This window comes from Corythoichthys intestinalis, chromosome 8 (assembly GCF_030265065.1).
Source record: "Corythoichthys intestinalis isolate RoL2023-P3 chromosome 8, ASM3026506v1, whole genome shotgun sequence".
NCBI lineage: Eukaryota > Metazoa > Chordata > Actinopteri > Syngnathiformes > Syngnathidae > Corythoichthys > Corythoichthys intestinalis.
The window spans coordinates 58,764,180-58,783,731 of NC_080402.1; positions in this window are offsets into that span (position 1 = coordinate 58,764,180).

Genomic DNA, 19,552 nt, shown 5'->3' on the forward strand with positions numbered 1-19,552 from the left:
TTAATAATTGCGCTCAAACCAAATGTCCTAGAACGAAATTTTAAAATGTAACTACTAGAATGTGATACAATACACTATTGGGTGAAGTTTGGTTGACTTCTGCGCAGCGGTTTGGGAGTTAACATCAAAATTACATTTCTCGGCCATATCGCATAGATCTCACTGTGAAAAGGCTTAAATGGCTTTTTTGACCTAAGTTTGAGGATTGCGCTCAAATCAAATGTCCTAGAACCAAATTTCCACATGTAACTACTAGATTGTGATACAATACACTAATGGGTGAAGTTTGGTTGACTTCTGCGCAGCGGTTTGGGAGTTAACATCAAAATTACATTTCTCGGCCATATCGCATAGATCTCACTGTGAAAAGGCTTAAATGACTTTTTTAATTAAGTTTGATGATTGCGTTCAAACAAAATGTCCTAGAACAAAATTTTCAAATGTAACTACTAGATTGTGATACAATACACTATTGGGTGAAGTTTGGTTGACTTCTGCGCAGCGGTTTGGGAGTTAACATCAAAATTACATTTCTCGGCCATATCGCATAGATCTCACTGTGAAAAGGCTTAAATGGCTTTTTTGACCTAAGTTTAAAGATTGCGCTCAAACCAAATGTCCTAGAACGAAATTTTCAAATGTAACTACTAGATTGTGATACAATACACTATTGGGTGAAGTTTGGTTGACTTCTGCGCAGCGGTTTGGGAGTTAACATCAAAATTACATTTCTCGGCCATATCGCATAGATCTCACTGTGAAAAGGCTTAAATGGCTTTTTTGACTTAAGTTTGAGGATTGCGCTCAAATCAAATGTCCTATAACCAAATTTCCACATGTAACTACTAGATTGTGATACAATACACTAATGGGTGAAGTTTGGTTGACTTCTGCGCAGCGGTTTGGGAGTGAACATCAAAATTACATTTCTCGGCCATATCGCATAGATCTCACTGTGAAAAGGCTTAAATGACTTTTTTAATTAAGTTTGATGATTGCGCTCAAACAAAATTTCCTAAAACAAAATTTTCAAATGTAACTACTAGATTGTGATACAATACACTAATGGGTGAAGTTTGGTTGACTTCTGCGCAGCGGTTTGGGAGTTAACATCAAAATTACATTTCTCGGCCATATCGCATAGATCTCACTGTGAAAAGGCTTAAATGGCTTTTTTGACCTAAGTTTAATGATTGCGCTCAAACCAAATGTCCTAGAACGAAATTTTCAAATGTAACTACTAGAATGTGATACAATACACTATTGGGTGAAGTTTGGTTGACTTCTGCGCAGCGGTTTGGGAGTTAAAATCAAAATTACATTTCTCGGCCATATCGCATAGATCTCACTGTGAAAAGGCTTAAATGGCTTTTTTGACCTAAGTTTAATAATTGCGCTCAAACCAAATGTCCTAGAACGAAATTTTCAAATGTAACTACTAGATTGTGATACAATACACTATTGGGTGAAGTTTAGTTGACTTCTGCGCAGCGGTTTGGGAGTTAACATCAAAATTACATTTCTCGGCCATATCGCATAGATCTCACTGTGAAAAGGCTTAAATGGCTTTTTTGACCTAAGTTTGAGGATTGCGCTCAAATCAAATGTCCTAGAACCAAATTTCCACATGTAACTACTGGATTGTGATACAATACACTAATGGTTGAAGTTTGGTTGACTTCTGCGCAGCGGTTTGGGAGTTAAAATCAAAATTACATTTCTCGGCCATATCGCATAGATCTCACTGTGAAAAGGCTTAAATGGCTTTTTTGACCTAAGTTTAATAATTGCGCTCAAACCAAATGTCCTAGAACGAAATTTTCAAATGTAACTACTAGATTGTGATACAATACACTATTGGGTGAAGTTTAGTTGACTTCTGCGCAGCGGTTTGGGAGTTAACATCAAAATTACATTTCTCGGCCATATCGCATAGATCTCACTGTGAAAAGGCTTAAATGGCTTTTTTGACCTAAGTTTGAGGATTGCGCTCAAATCAAATGTCCTAGAACCAAATTTCCACATGTAACTACTAGATTGTGATACAATACACTAATGGTTGAAGTTTGGTTGACTTCTGCGCAGCGGTTTGGGAGTGAACATCAAAATTACATTTCTCGGCCATATCGCATAGATCTCACTGTGAAAAGGCTTAAATGGCTTTTTTGACCTAAGTTTAATAATTGCGCTCAAACCAAATGTCCTAGAACGAAATTTTAAAATGTAACTACTAGAATGTGATACAATACACTATTGGGTGAAGTTTGGTTGACTTCTGCGCAGCGGTTTGGGAGTTAACATCAAAATTACATTTCTCGGCCATATCGCATAGATCTCACTGTGAAAAGGCTTAAATGGCTTTTTTGACCTAAGTTTGAGGATTACGCTCAAATCAAATGTCCTAGAACCAAATTTCCACATGTAACTACTAGATTGTGATACAATACACTAATGGGTGAAGTTTGGTTGACTTCTGCGCAGCGGTTTGGGAGTTAACATCAAAATTACATTTCTCGGCCATATCGCATAGATCTCACTGTGAAAAGGCTTAAATGACTTTTTTAATTAAGTTTGATGATTGCGCTCAAACAAAATTTCCTAGAACAAAATTTTCAAATGTAACTACTAGATTGTGATACAATACACTATTGGGTGAAGTTTGGTTGACTTCTGCGCAGCGGTTTGGGAGTTAACATCAAAATTACATTTCTCGGCCATATCGCATAGATCTCACTGTGAAAAGGCTTAAATGACTTTTTTAATTAAGTTTGATGATTGCGTTCAAACAAAATGTCCTAGAACAAAATTTTCAAATGTAACTACTAGATTGTGATACAATACACTATTGGGTGAAGTTTGGTTGACTTCTGCGCAGCGGTTTGGGAGTTAACATCAAAATTACATTTCTCGGCCATATCGCATAGATCTCACTGTGAAAAGGCTTAAATGGCTTTTTTGACCTAAGTTTAATGATTGCGCTCAAACCAAATGTCCTAGAACGAAATTTTCAAATGTAACTACTAGATTGTGATACAATACACTAATGGGTGAAGTTTGGTTGACTTCTGCGCAGCGGTTTGGGAGTTAACATCAAAATTACATTTCTCGGCCATATCGCATAGATCTCACTGTGAAAAGGCTTAAATGGCTTTTTTGACCTAAGTTTGAGGATTGCGCTCAAATCAAATGTCCTATAACCAAATTTCCACATGTAACTACTAGATTGTGATACAATACACTAATGGGTGAAGTTTGGTTGACTTCTGCGCAGCGGTTTGGGAGTTAACATCAAAATTACATTTCTCGGCCATATCGCATAGATCTCACTGTGAAAAGGCTTAAATGGCTTTTTTGACCTAAGTTTGAGGATTGCGCTCAAATCAAATGTCCTATAACCAAATTTCCACATGTAACTACTAGATTGTGATACAATACACTAATGGGTGAAGTTTGGTTGACTTCTGCGCAGCGGTTTGGGAGTTAACATCAAAATTACATTTCTCGGCCATATCGCATAGATCTCACTGTGAAAAGGCTTAAATGGCTTTTTTGACCTAAGTTTAATAATTGCGCTCAAACCAAATGTCCTAGAACGAAATTTTAAAATGTAACTACTAGAATGTGATACAATACACTATTGGGTGAAGTTTGGTTGACTTCTGCGCAGCGGTTTGGGAGTTAACATCAAAATTACATTTCTCGGCCATATCGCATAGATCTCACTGTGAAAAGGCTTAAATGGCTTTTTTGACCTAAGTTTGAGGATTGCGCTCAAATCAAATGTCCTAGAACCAAATTTCCACATGTAACTACTAGATTGTGATACAATACACTAATGGGTGAAGTTTGGTTGACTTCTGCGCAGCGGTTTGGGAGTTAACATCAAAATTACATTTCTCGGCCATATCGCATAGATCTCACTGTGAAAAGGCTTAAATGACTTTTTTAATTAAGTTTGATGATTGCGTTCAAACAAAATGTCCTAGAACAAAATTTTCAAATGTAACTACTAGATTGTGATACAATACACTATTGGGTGAAGTTTGGTTGACTTCTGCGCAGCGGTTTGGGAGTTAACATCAAAATTACATTTCTCGGCCATATCGCATAGATCTCACTGTGAAAAGGCTTAAATGGCTTTTTTGACCTAAGTTTAAAGATTGCGCTCAAACCAAATGTCCTAGAACGAAATTTTCAAATGTAACTACTAGATTGTGATACAATACACTATTGGGTGAAGTTTGGTTGACTTCTGCGCAGCGGTTTGGGAGTTAACATCAAAATTACATTTCTCGGCCATATCGCATAGATCTCACTGTGAAAAGGCTTAAATGGCTTTTTTGACTTAAGTTTGAGGATTGCGCTCAAATCAAATGTCCTATAACCAAATTTCCACATGTAACTACTAGATTGTGATACAATACACTAATGGGTGAAGTTTGGTTGACTTCTGCGCAGCGGTTTGGGAGTGAACATCAAAATTACATTTCTCGGCCATATCGCATAGATCTCACTGTGAAAAGGCTTAAATGACTTTTTTAATTAAGTTTGATGATTGCGCTCAAACAAAATTTCCTAAAACAAAATTTTCAAATGTAACTACTAGATTGTGATACAATACACTAATGGGTGAAGTTTGGTTGACTTCTGCGCAGCGGTTTGGGAGTTAACATCAAAATTACATTTCTCGGCCATATCGCATAGATCTCACTGTGAAAAGGCTTAAATGGCTTTTTTGACCTAAGTTTAATGATTGCGCTCAAACCAAATGTCCTAGAACGAAATTTTCAAATGTAACTACTAGAATGTGATACAATACACTATTGGGTGAAGTTTGGTTGACTTCTGCGCAGCGGTTTGGGAGTTAAAATCAAAATTACATTTCTCGGCCATATCGCATAGATCTCACTGTGAAAAGGCTTAAATGGCTTTTTTGACCTAAGTTTAATAATTGCGCTCAAACCAAATGTCCTAGAACGAAATTTTCAAATGTAACTACTAGATTGTGATACAATACACTATTGGGTGAAGTTTAGTTGACTTCTGCGCAGCGGTTTGGGAGTTAACATCAAAATTACATTTCTCGGCCATATCGCATAGATCTCACTGTGAAAAGGCTTAAATGGCTTTTTTGACCTAAGTTTGAGGATTGCGCTCAAATCAAATGTCCTAGAACCAAATTTCCACATGTAACTACTGGATTGTGATACAATACACTAATGGTTGAAGTTTGGTTGACTTCTGCGCAGCGGTTTGGGAGTTAAAATCAAAATTACATTTCTCGGCCATATCGCATAGATCTCACTGTGAAAAGGCTTAAATGGCTTTTTTGACCTAAGTTTAATAATTGCGCTCAAACCAAATGTCCTAGAACGAAATTTTCAAATGTAACTACTAGATTGTGATACAATACACTATTGGGTGAAGTTTAGTTGACTTCTGCGCAGCGGTTTGGGAGTTAACATCAAAATTACATTTCTCGGCCATATCGCATAGATCTCACTGTGAAAAGGCTTAAATGGCTTTTTTGACCTAAGTTTGAGGATTGCGCTCAAATCAAATGTCCTAGAACCAAATTTCCACATGTAACTACTAGATTGTGATACAATACACTAATGGTTGAAGTTTGGTTGACTTCTGCGCAGCGGTTTGGGAGTGAACATCAAAATTACATTTCTCGGCCATATCGCATAGATCTCACTGTGAAAAGGCTTAAATGGCTTTTTTGACCTAAGTTTAATAATTGCGCTCAAACCAAATGTCCTAGAACGAAATTTTAAAATGTAACTACTAGAATGTGATACAATACACTATTGGGTGAAGTTTGGTTGACTTCTGCGCAGCGGTTTGGGAGTTAACATCAAAATTACATTTCTCGGCCATATCGCATAGATCTCACTGTGAAAAGGCTTAAATGGCTTTTTTGACCTAAGTTTGAGGATTACGCTCAAATCAAATGTCCTAGAACCAAATTTCCACATGTAACTACTAGATTGTGATACAATACACTAATGGGTGAAGTTTGGTTGACTTCTGCGCAGCGGTTTGGGAGTTAACATCAAAATTACATTTCTCGGCCATATCGCATAGATCTCACTGTGAAAAGGCTTAAATGACTTTTTTAATTAAGTTTGATGATTGCGCTCAAACAAAATTTCCTAGAACAAAATTTTCAAATGTAACTACTAGATTGTGATACAATACACTATTGGGTGAAGTTTGGTTGACTTCTGCGCAGCGGTTTGGGAGTTAACATCAAAATTACATTTCTCGGCCATATCGCATAGATCTCACTGTGAAAAGGCTTAAATGACTTTTTTAATTAAGTTTGATGATTGCGTTCAAACAAAATGTCCTAGAACAAAATTTTCAAATGTAACTACTAGATTGTGATACAATACACTATTGGGTGAAGTTTGGTTGACTTCTGCGCAGCGGTTTGGGAGTTAACATCAAAATTACATTTCTCGGCCATATCGCATAGATCTCACTGTGAAAAGGCTTAAATGGCTTTTTTGACCTAAGTTTAAAGATTGCGCTCAAACCAAATGTCCTTGAACGAAATTTTCAAATGTAACTACTAGATTGTGATACAATACACTAATGGGTGAAGTTTGGTTGACTTCTGCGCAGCGGTTTGGGAGTTAACATCAAAATTACATTTCTCGGCCATATCGCATAGATCTCACTGTGAAAAGGCTTAAATGGCTTTTTTGACTTAAGTTTGAGGATTGCGCTCAAATCAAATGTCCTATAACCAAATTTCCACATGTAACTACTAGATTGTGATACAATACACTAATGGGTGAAGTTTGGTTGACTTCTGCGCAGCGGTTTGGGAGTGAACATCAAAATTACATTTCTCGGCCATATCGCATAGATCTCACTGTGAAAAGGCTTAAATGACTTTTTTAATTAAGTTTGATGATTGCGCTCAAACAAAATTTCCTAAAACAAAATTTTCAAATGTAACTACTAGATTGTGATACAATACACTAATGGGTGAAGTTTGGTTGACTTCTGCGCAGCGGTTTGGGAGTTAACATCAAAATTACATTTCTCGGCCATATCGCATAGATCTCACTGTGAAAAGGCTTAAATGGCTTTTTTGACCTAAGTTTAATGATTGCGCTCAAACCAAATGTCCTAGAACGAAATTTTCAAATGTAACTACTAGAATGTGATACAATACACTATTGGGTGAAGTTTGGTTGACTTCTGCGCAGCGGTTTGGGAGTTAAAATCAAAATTACATTTCTCGGCCATATCGCATAGATCTCACTGTGAAAAGGCTTAAATGGCTTTTTTGACCTAAGTTTAATAATTGCGCTCAAACCAAATGTCCTAGAACGAAATTTTCAAATGTAACTACTAGAATGTGATACAATACACTATTGGGTGAAGTTTGGTTGACTTCTGCGCAGCGGTTTGGGAGTTAACATCAAAATTACATTTCTCGGCCATATCGCATAGATCTCACTGTGAAAAGGCTTAAATGACTTTTTTAATTAAGTTTGATGATTGCGTTCAAACAAAATGTCCTAGAACAAAATTTTCAAATGTAACTACTAGATTGTGATACAATACACTATTGGGTGAAGTTTGGTTGACTTCTGCGCAGCGGTTTGGGAGTTAACATCAAAATTACATTTCTCGGCCATATCGCATAGATCTCACTGTGAAAAGGCTTAAATGGCTTTTTTGACCTAAGTTTGAGGATTGCGCTCAAATCAAATGTCCTAGAACCAAATTTCCACATGTAACTACTAGATTGTGATACAATACACTAATGGGTGAAGTTTGGTTTACTTCTGCGCAGCGGTTTGGGAGTTAACATCAAAACTACATTTCTCGGCCATATCGCATAGATCTCACTGTGAAAAGGCTTAAATGACTTTTTTAATTAAGTTTGATGATTGCGTTCAAACAAAATGTCCTAGAACAAAATTTTCAAATGTAACTACTAGATTGTGATACAATACACTATTGGGTGAAGTTTGGTTGACTTCTGCGCAGCGGTTTGGGAGTTAACATCAAAATTACATTTCTCGGCCATATCGCATAGATCTCACTGTGAAAAGGCTTAAATGGCTTTTTTGACCTAAGTTTAAAGATTGCGCTCAAACCAAATGTCCTAGAACGAAATTTTCAAATGTAACTACTAGATTGTGATACAATACACTAATGGGTGAAGTTTGGTTGACTTCTGCGCAGCGGTTTGGGAGTTAACATCAAAATTACATTTCTCGGCCATATCGCATAGATCTCACTGTGAAAAGGCTTAAATGGCTTTTTTGACCTAAGTTTGAGGATTGCGCTCAAATCAAATGTCCTATAACCAAATTTCCACATGTAACTACTAGATTGTGATACAATACACTAATGGGTGAAGTTTGGTTGACTTCTGCGCAGCGGTTTGGGAGTGAACATCAAAATTACATTTCTCGGCCATATCGCATAGATCTCACTGTGAAAAGGCTTAAATGACTTTTTTAATTAAGTTTGATGATTGCGCTCAAACAAAATTTCCTAAAACAAAATTTTCAAATGTAACTACTAGATTGTGATACAATACACTATTGGGTGAAGTTTGGTTGACTTCTGCGCAGCGGTTTGGGAGTTAACATCAAAATTACATTTCTCGGCCATATCGCATAGATCTCACTGTGAAAAGGCTTAAAAGACTTTTTTAATTAAGTTTGATGATTGCGTTCAAACAAAATGTCCTAGAACAAAATTTTCAAATGTAACTACTAGATTGTGATACAATACACTATTGGGTGAAGTTTGGTTGACTTCTGCGCAGCGGTTTGGGAGTTAACATCAAAATTACATTTCTCGGCCATATCGCATAGATCTCACTGTGAAAAGGCTTAAATGACTTTTTTAATTAAGTTTAAAGATTGCGCTCAAACCAAATGTCCTAGAACGAAATTTTCAAATGTAACTACTAGATTGTGATACAATACACTAATGGGTGAAGTTTGGTTGACTTCTGCGCAGCGGTTTGGGAGTTAACATCAAAATTACATTTCTCGGCCATATCGCATAGATCTCACTGTGAAAAGGCTTAAATGGCTTTTTTGACCTAAGTTTGAGGATTGCGCTCAAATCAAATGTCCTAGAACCAAATTTCCACATGTAATTACTAGAATATGATACAATACACTAATGGGTGAAGTTTGGTTGACTTCTGCGCAGCGGTTTGGGAGTTAACATCAAAATTACATTTCTCGGCCATATCGCATAGATCTCACTGTGAAAAGGCTTAAATGACTTTTTTAATTAAGTTTAATGATTGCGCTCAAACAAAATGTCCTAGAACAAAATTTTCAAATGTAACTACTAGATTGTGATACAATACACTATTGGGTGAAGTTTAGTTGACTTCTGCGCAGCGGTTTGGGAGTTAACATCAAAATTACATTTCTCGGCCATATCGCATAGATCTCACTGTGAAAAGGCTTAAATGGCTTTTTTGACCTAAGTTTGAGGATTGCGCTCAAATCAAATGTCCTAGAACCAAATTTCCACATGTAACTACTAGATTGTGATACAATACACTAATGGTTGAAGTTTGGTTGACTTCTGCGCAGCGGTTTGGGAGTGAACATCAAAATTACATTTCTCGGCCATATCGCATAGATCTCACTGTGAAAAGGCTTAAATGACTTTTTTTAATTAAGTTTGAAGATTGCGCTCAAATCAAATGTCCTAGAACTAAATTTCCAAATGTAACTACTAGATTGTGATACAATACACTATTGGGTGAAGTTTGGTTGACTTCTGCGCAGCGGTTTGGGAGTTAACATCAAAATTACATTTCTCGGCCATATCGCATAGATCTCACTGTAAAAAGGCTTAAATGGCTTTTTTGACCTAAGTTTGAGGATTGCGCTCAAATCAAATGTCCTAGAACCAAATTTCCACATGTAACTACTAGATTGTGATACAATACACTAATGGGTGAAGTTTGGTTTACTTCTGCGCAGCGGTTTGGGAGTTAACATCAAAATTACATTTCTCGGCCATATCGCATAGATCTCACTGTGAAAAGGCTTAAATGGCTTTTTTGACCTAAGTTTAATGATTGCGCTCAAACCAAATGTCCTAGAACGAAATTTTCAAATGTAACTACTAGAATGTGATACAATACACTATTGGGTGAAGTTTGGTTGACTTCTGCGCAGCGGTTTGGGAGTTAACATCAAAATTACATTTCTCGGCCATATCGCATAGATCTCACTGTGAAAAGGCTTAAATGGCTTTTTTGACCTAAGTTTGAGGATTGCGCTCAAACAAAATGTCCTAGAACAAAATTTTCAAATGTAACTACTAGATTGTGATACAATACACTATTGGGTGAAGTTTGGTTGACTTCTGCGCAGCGGTTTGGGAGTTAACATCAAAATTACATTTCTCGGCCATATCGCATAGATCTCACTGTGAAAAGGCTTAAATGACTTTTTTAATTAAGTTTGATGATTGCGTTCAAACAAAATGTCCTAGAACAAAATTTTCAAATGTAACTACTAGATTGTGATACAATACACTATTGGGTGAAGTTTGGTTGACTTCTGCGCAGCGGTTTGGGAGTTAACATCAAAATTACATTTCTCGGCCATATCGCATAGATCTCACTGTGAAAAGGCTTAAATGGCTTTTTTGACCTAAGTTTGAGGATTGCGCTCAAATCAAATGTCCTAGAACCAAATTTCCACATGTAACTACTAGATTGTGATACAATACACTAATGGGTGAAGTTTGGTTTACTTCTGCGCAGCGGTTTGGGAGTTAACATCAAAATTACATTTCTCGGCCATATCGCATAGATCTCACTGTGAAAAGGCTTAAATGGCTTTTTTGACCTAAGTTTAATAATTGCGCTCAAACCAAATGTCCTTGAACGAAATTTTAAAATGTAACTACTAGAATGTGATACAATACACTATTGGGTGAAGTTTGGTTGACTTCTGCGCAGCGGTTTGGGAGTTAACATCAAAATTACATTTCTCGGCCATATCGCATAGATCTCACTGTGAAAAGGCTTAAATGGCTTTTTTGACCTAAGTTTGAGGATTGCGCTCAAATCAAATGTTCTAGAACCAAATTTCCACATGTTACTACTAGATTGTGATACAATACACTAATGGGTAGAGTTTGGTTGACTTCTGCGCAGCGGTTTGGGAGTTAACATCAAAATTACATTTCTCGGCCATATCGCATAGATCTCACTGTGAAAAGGCTTAAATGGCTTTTTTGACCTAAGTTTGTGGATTGCGCTCAAATCAAATGTCCTATAACCAAATTTCCACATGTAACTACTAGATTGTGATACAATACACTAATGGGTGAAGTTTGGTTGACTTCTGCGCAGCGGTTTGGGAGTTAACATCAAAATTACATTTCTCGGCCATATCGCACAGATCTCACTGTGAAAAGGCTTAAATGACTTTTTTAATTAAGTTTGATGATTGCGTTCAAACAAAATGTCCTAGAACAAAATTTTCAAATGTAACTACTAGATTGTGATACAATACACTATTGGGTGAAGTTTGGTTGACTTCTGCGCAGCGGTTTGGGAGTTAACATCAAAATTACATTTCTCGGCCATATCGCATAGATCTCACTGTGAAAAGGCTTAAATGGCTTTTTTGACCTAAGTTTGAGGATTGCGCTCAAATCAAATGTCCTAGAACCAAATTTCCACATGTAACTACTAGATTGTGATACAATACACTAATGGGTGAAGTTTGGTTTACTTCTGCGCAGCGGTTTGGGAGTTAACATCAAAACTACATTTCTCGGCCATATCGCATAGATCTCACTGTGAAAAGGCTTAAATGACTTTTTTAATTAAGTTTGATGATTGCGTTCAAACAAAATGTCCTAGAACAAAATTTTCAAATGTAACTACTAGATTGTGATACAATACACTATTGGGTGAAGTTTGGTTGACTTCTGCGCAGCGGTTTGGGAGTTAACATCAAAATTACATTTCTCGGCCATATCGCATAGATCTCACTGTGAAAAGGCTTAAATGGCTTTTTTGACCTAAGTTTAAAGATTGCGCTCAAACCAAATGTCCTAGAACGAAATTTTCAAATGTAACTACTAGATTGTGATACAATACACTAATGGGTGAAGTTTGGTTGACTTCTGCGCAGCGGTTTGGGAGTTAACATCAAAATTACATTTCTCGGCCATATCGCATAGATCTCACTGTGAAAAGGCTTAAATGGCTTTTTTGACCTAAGTTTGAGGATTGCGCTCAAATCAAATGTCCTAGAACCAAATTTCCACATGTAACTACTAGATTGTGATACAATACACTAATGGGTGAAGTTTGGTTGACTTCTGCGCAGCGGTTTGGGAGTGAACATCAAAATTACATTTCTCGGCCATATCGCATAGATCTCACTGTGAAAAGGCTTAAATGACTTTTTTAATTAAGTTTGATGATTGCGCTCAAACAAAATTTCCTAAAACAAAATTTTCAAATGTAACTACTAGATTGTGATACAATACACTATTGGGTGAAGTTTGGTTGACTTCTGCGCAGCGGTTTGGGAGTTAACATCAAAATTACATTTCTCGGCCATATCGCATAGATCTCACTGTGAAAAGGCTTAAAAGACTTTTTTAATTAAGTTTGATGATTGCGTTCAAACAAAATGTCCTAGAACAAAATTTTCAAATGTAACTACTAGATTGTGATACAATACACTATTGGGTGAAGTTTGGTTGACTTCTGCGCAGCGGTTTGGGAGTTAACATCAAAATTACATTTCTCGGCCATATCGCATAGATCTCACTGTGAAAAGGCTTAAATGGCTTTTTTGACCTAAGTTTGAGGATTGCGCTCAAATCAAATGTCCTAGAACCAAATTTCCACATGTAACTACTAGATTGTGATACAATACACTACTGGGTGAAGTTTGGTTTACTTCTGCGCAGCGGTTTGGGAGTTAACATCAAAATTACATTTCTCGGCCATATCGCATAGATCTCACTGTGAAAAGGCTTAAATGACTTTTTTAATTAAGTTTGATGATTGCGTTCAAACAAAATGTCCTAGAACAAAATTTTCAAATGTAACTACTAGATTGTGATACAATACACTATTGGGTGAAGTTTGGTTGACTTCTGCGCAGCGGTTTGGGAGTTAACATCAAAATTACATTTCTCGGCCATATCGCATAGATCTCACTGTGAAAAGGCTTAAATGGCTTTTTTGACCTAAGTTTAAAGATTGCGCTCAAACCAAATGTCCTAGAACGAAATTTTCAAATGTAACTACTAGATTGTGATACAATACACTAATGGGTGAAGTTTGGTTGACTTCTGCGCAGCGGTTTGGGAGTTAACATCAAAATTACATTTCTCGGCCATATCGCATAGATCTCACTGTGAAAAGGCTTAAATGGCTTTTTTGACCTAAGTTTGAGGATTGCGCTCAAATCAAATGTCCTATAACCAAATTTCCACATGTAACTACTAGATTGTGATACAATACACTAATGGGTGAAGTTTGGTTGACTTCTGCGCAGCGGTTTGGGAGTGAACATCAAAATTACATTTCTCGGCCATATCGCATAGATCTCACTGTGAAAAGGCTTAAATGACTTTTTTAATTAAGTTTGATGATTGCGCTCAAACAAAATTTCCTAAAACAAAATTTTCAAATGTAACTACTAGATTGTGATACAATACACTATTGGGTGAAGTTTGGTTGACTTCTGCGCAGCGGTTTGGGAGTTAACATCAAAATTACATTTCTCGGCCATATCGCATAGATCTCACTGTGAAAAGGCTTAAATGACTTTTTTAATTAAGTTTGATGATTGCGTTCAAACAAAATGTCCTAGAACAAAATTTTCAAATGTAACTACTAGATTGTGATACAATACACTATTGGGTGAAGTTTGGTTGACTTCTGCGCAGCGGTTTGGGAGTTAACATCAAAATTACATTTCTCGGCCATATCGCATAGATCTCACTGTGAAAAGGCTTAAATGACTTTTTTAATTAAGTTTAATAATTGCGCTCAAACCAAATGTCCTAAAACGAAATTTTCAAATGTAACTACTAGAATGTGATACAATACACTATTGGGTGAAGTTTAGTTGACTTCTGCGCAGCGGTTTGGGAGTTAACATCAAAATTACATTTCTCGGCCATATCGCATAGATCTCACTGTGAAAAGGCTTAAATGGCTTTTTTGACCTAAGTTTGAGGATTGCGCTCAAATCAAATGTCCTAGAACCAAATTTCCACATGTAATTACTAGATTATGATACAATACACTAATGGGTGAAGTTTGGTTGACTTCTGCGCAGCGGTTTGGGAGTTAACATCAAAATTACATTTCTCGGCCATATCGCATAGATCTCACTGTGAAAAGGCTTAAATGACTTTTTTAATTAAGTTTAATGATTGCGCTCAAACAAAATGTCCTAGAACTAAATTTTCAAATGTAACTACTAGATTGTGATACAATACACTATTGGGTGAAGTTTGGTTGACTTCTGCGCAGCGGTTTGGGAGTTAACATCAAAATTACATTTCTCGGCCATATCGCATAGATCTCACTGTGAAAAGGCTTAAATGGCTTTTTTGACCTAAGTTTAAAGATTGCGCTCAAACCAAATGTCCTAGAACGAAATTTTCAAATGTAACTACTAGATTGTGATACAATACACTAATGGGTGAAGTTTGGTTGACTTCTGCGCAGCGGTTTGGGAGTTAACATCAAAATTACATTTCTCGGCCATATCGCATAGATCTCACTGTGAAAAGGCTTAAATGGCTTTTTTGACCTAAGTTTGAGGATTGCGCTCAAATCAAATGTCCTATAACCAAATTTCCACATGTAACTACTAGATTGTGATACAATACACTAATGGGTGAAGTTTGGTTGACTTCTGCGCAGCGGTTTGGGAGTGAACATCAAAATTACATTTCTCGGCCATATCGCATAGATCTCACTGTGAAAAGGCTTAAATGACTTTTTTAATTAAGTTTGATGATTGCGCTCAAACAAAATTTCCTAAAACAAAATTTTCAAATGTAACTACTAGATTGTGATACAATACACTATTGGGTGAAGTTTGGTTGACTTCTGCGCAGCGGTTTGGGAGTTAACATCAAAATTACATTTCTCGGCCATATCGCATAGATCTCACTGTGAAAAGGCTTAAAAGACTTTTTTAATTAAGTTTGATGATTGCGTTCAAACAAAATGTCCTAGAACAAAATTTTCAAATGTAACTACTAGATTGTGATACAATACACTATTGGGTGAAGTTTGGTTGACTTCTGCGCAGCGGTTTGGGAGTTAACATCAAAATTACATTTCTCGGCCATATCGCATAGATCTCACTGTAAAAAGGCTTAAATGGCTTTTTTGACCTAAGTTTGAGGATTGCGCTCAAATCAAATGTCCTAGAACCAAATTTCCACATGTAACTACTAGATTGTGATACAATACACTAATGGGTGAAGTTTGGTTTACTTCTGCGCAGCGGTTTGGGAGTTAACATCAAAATTACATTTCTCGGCCATATCGCATAGATCTCACTGTGAAAAGGCTTAAATGGCTTTTTTGACCTAAGTTTAATGATTGCGCTCAAACCAAATGTCCTAGAACGAAATTTTCAAATGTAACTACTAGAATGTGATACAATACACTATTGGGTGAAGTTTGGTTGACTTCTGCGCAGCGGTTTGGGAGTTAACATCAAAATTACATTTCTCGGCCATATCGCATAGATCTCACTGTGAAAAGGCTTAAATGGCTTTTTTGACCTAAGTTTGAGGATTGCGCTCAAACAAAATGTCCTAGAACAAAATTTTCAAATGTAACTACTAGATTGTGATACAATACACTATTGGGTGAAGTTTGGTTGACTTCTGCGCAGCGGTTTGGGAGTTAACATCAAAATTACATTTCTCGGCCATATCGCATAGATCTCACTGTGAAAAGGCTTAAATGACTTTTTTAATTAAGTTTGATGATTGCGTTCAAACAAAATGTCCTAGAACAAAATTTTCAAATGTAACTACTAGATTGTGATACAATACACTATTGGGTGAAGTTTGGTTGACTTCTGCGCAGCGGTTTGGGAGTTAACATCAAAATTACATTTCTCGGCCATATCGCATAGATCTCACTGTGAAAAGGCTTAAATGGCTTTTTTGACCTAAGTTTGAGGATTGCGCTCAAATCAAATGTCCTAGAACCAAATTTCCACATGTAACTACTAGATTGTGATACAATACACTAATGGGTGAAGTTTGGTTTACTTCTGCGCAGCGGTTTGGGAGTTAACATCAAAATTACATTTCTCGGCCATATCGCATAGATCTCACTGTGAAAAGGCTTAAATGGCTTTTTTGACCTAAGTTTAATAATTGCGCTCAAACCAAATGTCCTTGAACGAAATTTTAAAATGTAACTACTAGAATGTGATACAATACACTATTGGGTGAAGTTTGGTTGACTTCTGCGCAGCGGTTTGGGAGTAAACATCAAAATTACATTTCTCGGCCATATCGCATAGATCTCACTGTGAAAAGGCTTAAATGGCTTTTTTGACCTAAGTTTGAGGATTGCGCTCAAACAAAATGTCCTAGAACAAAATTTTCAAATGTAACTACTAGATTGTGATACAATACACTATTGGGTGAAGTTTGGTTGACTTCTGCGCAGCGGTTTGGGAGTTAACATCAAAATTACATTTCTCGGCCATATCGCATAGATCTCACTGTGAAAAGGCTTAAATGGCTTTTTTGACCTAAGTTTGAGGATTGCGCTCAAATCAAATGTCCTAGAACCAAATTTCCACATGTAACTACTAGATTGTGATACAATACACTAATGGGTGAAGTTTGGTTTACTTCTGCGCAGCGGTTTGGGAGTTAACATCAAAACTACATTTCTCGGCCATATCGCATAGATCTCACTGTGAAAAGGCTTAAATGACTTTTTTAATTAAGTTTGATGATTGCGTTCAAACAAAATGTCCTAGAACAAAATTTTCAAATGTAACTACTAGATTGTGATACAATACACTATTGGGTGAAGTTTGGTTGACTTCTGCGCAGCGGTTTGGGAGTTAACATCAAAATTACATTTCTCGGCCATATCGCATAGATCTCACTGTGAAAAGGCTTAAATGGCTTTTTTGACCTAAGTTTAAAGATTGCGCTCAAACCAAATGTCCTAGAACGAAATTTTCAAATGTAACTACTAGATTGTGATACAATACACTAATGGGTGAAGTTTGGTTGACTTCTGCGCAGCGGTTTGGGAGTTAACATCAAAATTACATTTCTCGGCCATATCGCATAGATCTCACTGTGAAAAGGCTTAAATGGCTTTTTTGACCTAAGTTTGAGGATTGCGCTCAAATCAAATGTCCTATAACCAAATTTCCACATGTAACTACTAGATTGTGATACAATACACTAATGGGTGAAGTTTGGTTGACTTCTGCGCAGCGGTTTGGGAGTGAACATCAAAATTACATTTCTCGGCCATATCGCATAGATCTCACTGTGAAAAGGCTTAAATGACTTTTTTAATTAAGTTTGATGATTGCGCTCAAACAAAATTTCCTAAAACAAAATTTTCAAATGTAACTACTAGATTGTGATACAATACACTATTGGGTGAAGTTTGGTTGACTTCTGCGCAGCGGTTTGGGAGTTAACATCAAAATTACATTTCTCGGCCATATCGCATAGATCTCACTGTGAAAAGGCTTAAAAGACTTTTTTAATTAAGTTTGATGATTGCGTTCAAACAAAATGTCCTAGAACAAAATTTTCAAATGTAACTACTAGATTGTGATACAATACACTATTGGGTGAAGTTTGGTTGACTTCTGCGCAGCGGTTTGGGAGTTAACATCAAAATTACATTTCTCGGCCATATCGCATAGATCTCACTGTGAAAAGGCTTAAATGGCTTTTTTGACCTAAGTTTGAGGATTGCGCTCAAATCAAATGTCCTAGAACCAAATTTCCACATGTAACTACTAGATTGTGATACAATACACTACTGGGTGAAGTTTGGTTTACTTCTGCGCAGCGGTTTGGGAGTTAACATCAAAATTACATTTCTCGGCCATATCGCATAGATCTCACTGTGAAAAGGCTTAAATGACTTTTTTAATTAAGTTTGATGATTGCGTTCAAACAAAATGTCCTAGAACAAAATTTTCAAATGTAACTACTAGATTGTGATACAATACACTATTGGGTGAAGTTTGGTTGACTTCTGCGCAGCGGTTTGGGAGTTAACATCAAAATTACATTTCTCGGCCATATCGCATAGATCTCACTGTGAAAAGGCTTAAATGGCTTTTTTGACCTAAGTTTAAAGATTGCGCTCAAACCAAATGTCCTAGAACGAAATTTTCAAATGTAACTACTAGATTGTGATACAATACACTAATGGGTGAAGTTTGGTTGACTTCTGCGCAGCGGTTTGGGAGTTAACATCAAAATTACATTTCTCGGCCATATCGCATAGATCTCACTGTGAAAAGGCTTAAATGGCTTTTTTGACCTAAGTTTGAGGATTGCGCTCAAATCAAATGTCCTATAACCAAATTTCCACATGTAACTACTAGATTGTGATACAATACACTAATGGGTGAAGTTTGGTTGACTTCTGCGCAGCGGTTTGGGAGTGAACATCAAAATTACATTTCTCGGCCATATCGCATAGATCTCACTGTGAAAAGGCTTAAATGACTTTTTTAATTAAGTTTGATGATTGCGCTCAAACAAAATTTCCTAAAACAAAATTTTCAAATGTAACTACTAGATTGTGATACAATACACTATTGGGTGAAGTTTGGTTGACTTCTGCGCAGCGGTTTGGGAGTTAACATCAAAATTACATTTCTCGGCCATATCGCATAGATCTCACTGTGAAAAGGCTTAAATGACTTTTTTAATTAAGTTTGATGATTGCGTTCAAACAAAATGTCCTAGAACAAAATTTTCAAATGTAACTACTAGATTGTGATACAATACACTATTGGGTGAAGTTTGGTTGACTTCTGCGCAGCGGTTTGGGAGTTAACATCAAAATTACATTTCTCGGCCATATCGCATAGATCTCACTGTGAAAAGGCTTAAATGACTTTTTTAATTAAGTTTAATAATTGCGCTCAAACCAAATGTCCTAAAACGAAATTTTCAAATGTAACTACTAGAATGTGATACAATACACTATTGGGTGAAGTTTAGTTGACTTCTGCGCAGCGGTTTGGGAGTTAACATCAAAATTACATTTCTCGGCCATATCGCATAGATCTCACTGTGAAAAGGCTTAAATGGCTTTTTTGACCTAAGTTTGAGGATTGCGCTCAAATCAAATGTCCTAGAACCAAATTTCCACATGTAATTACTAGATTATGATACAATACACTAATGGGTGAAGTTTGGTTGACTTCTGCGCAGCGGTTTGGGAGTTAACATCAAAATTACATTTCTCGGCCATATCGCATAGATCTCACTGTGAAAAGGCTTAAATGAC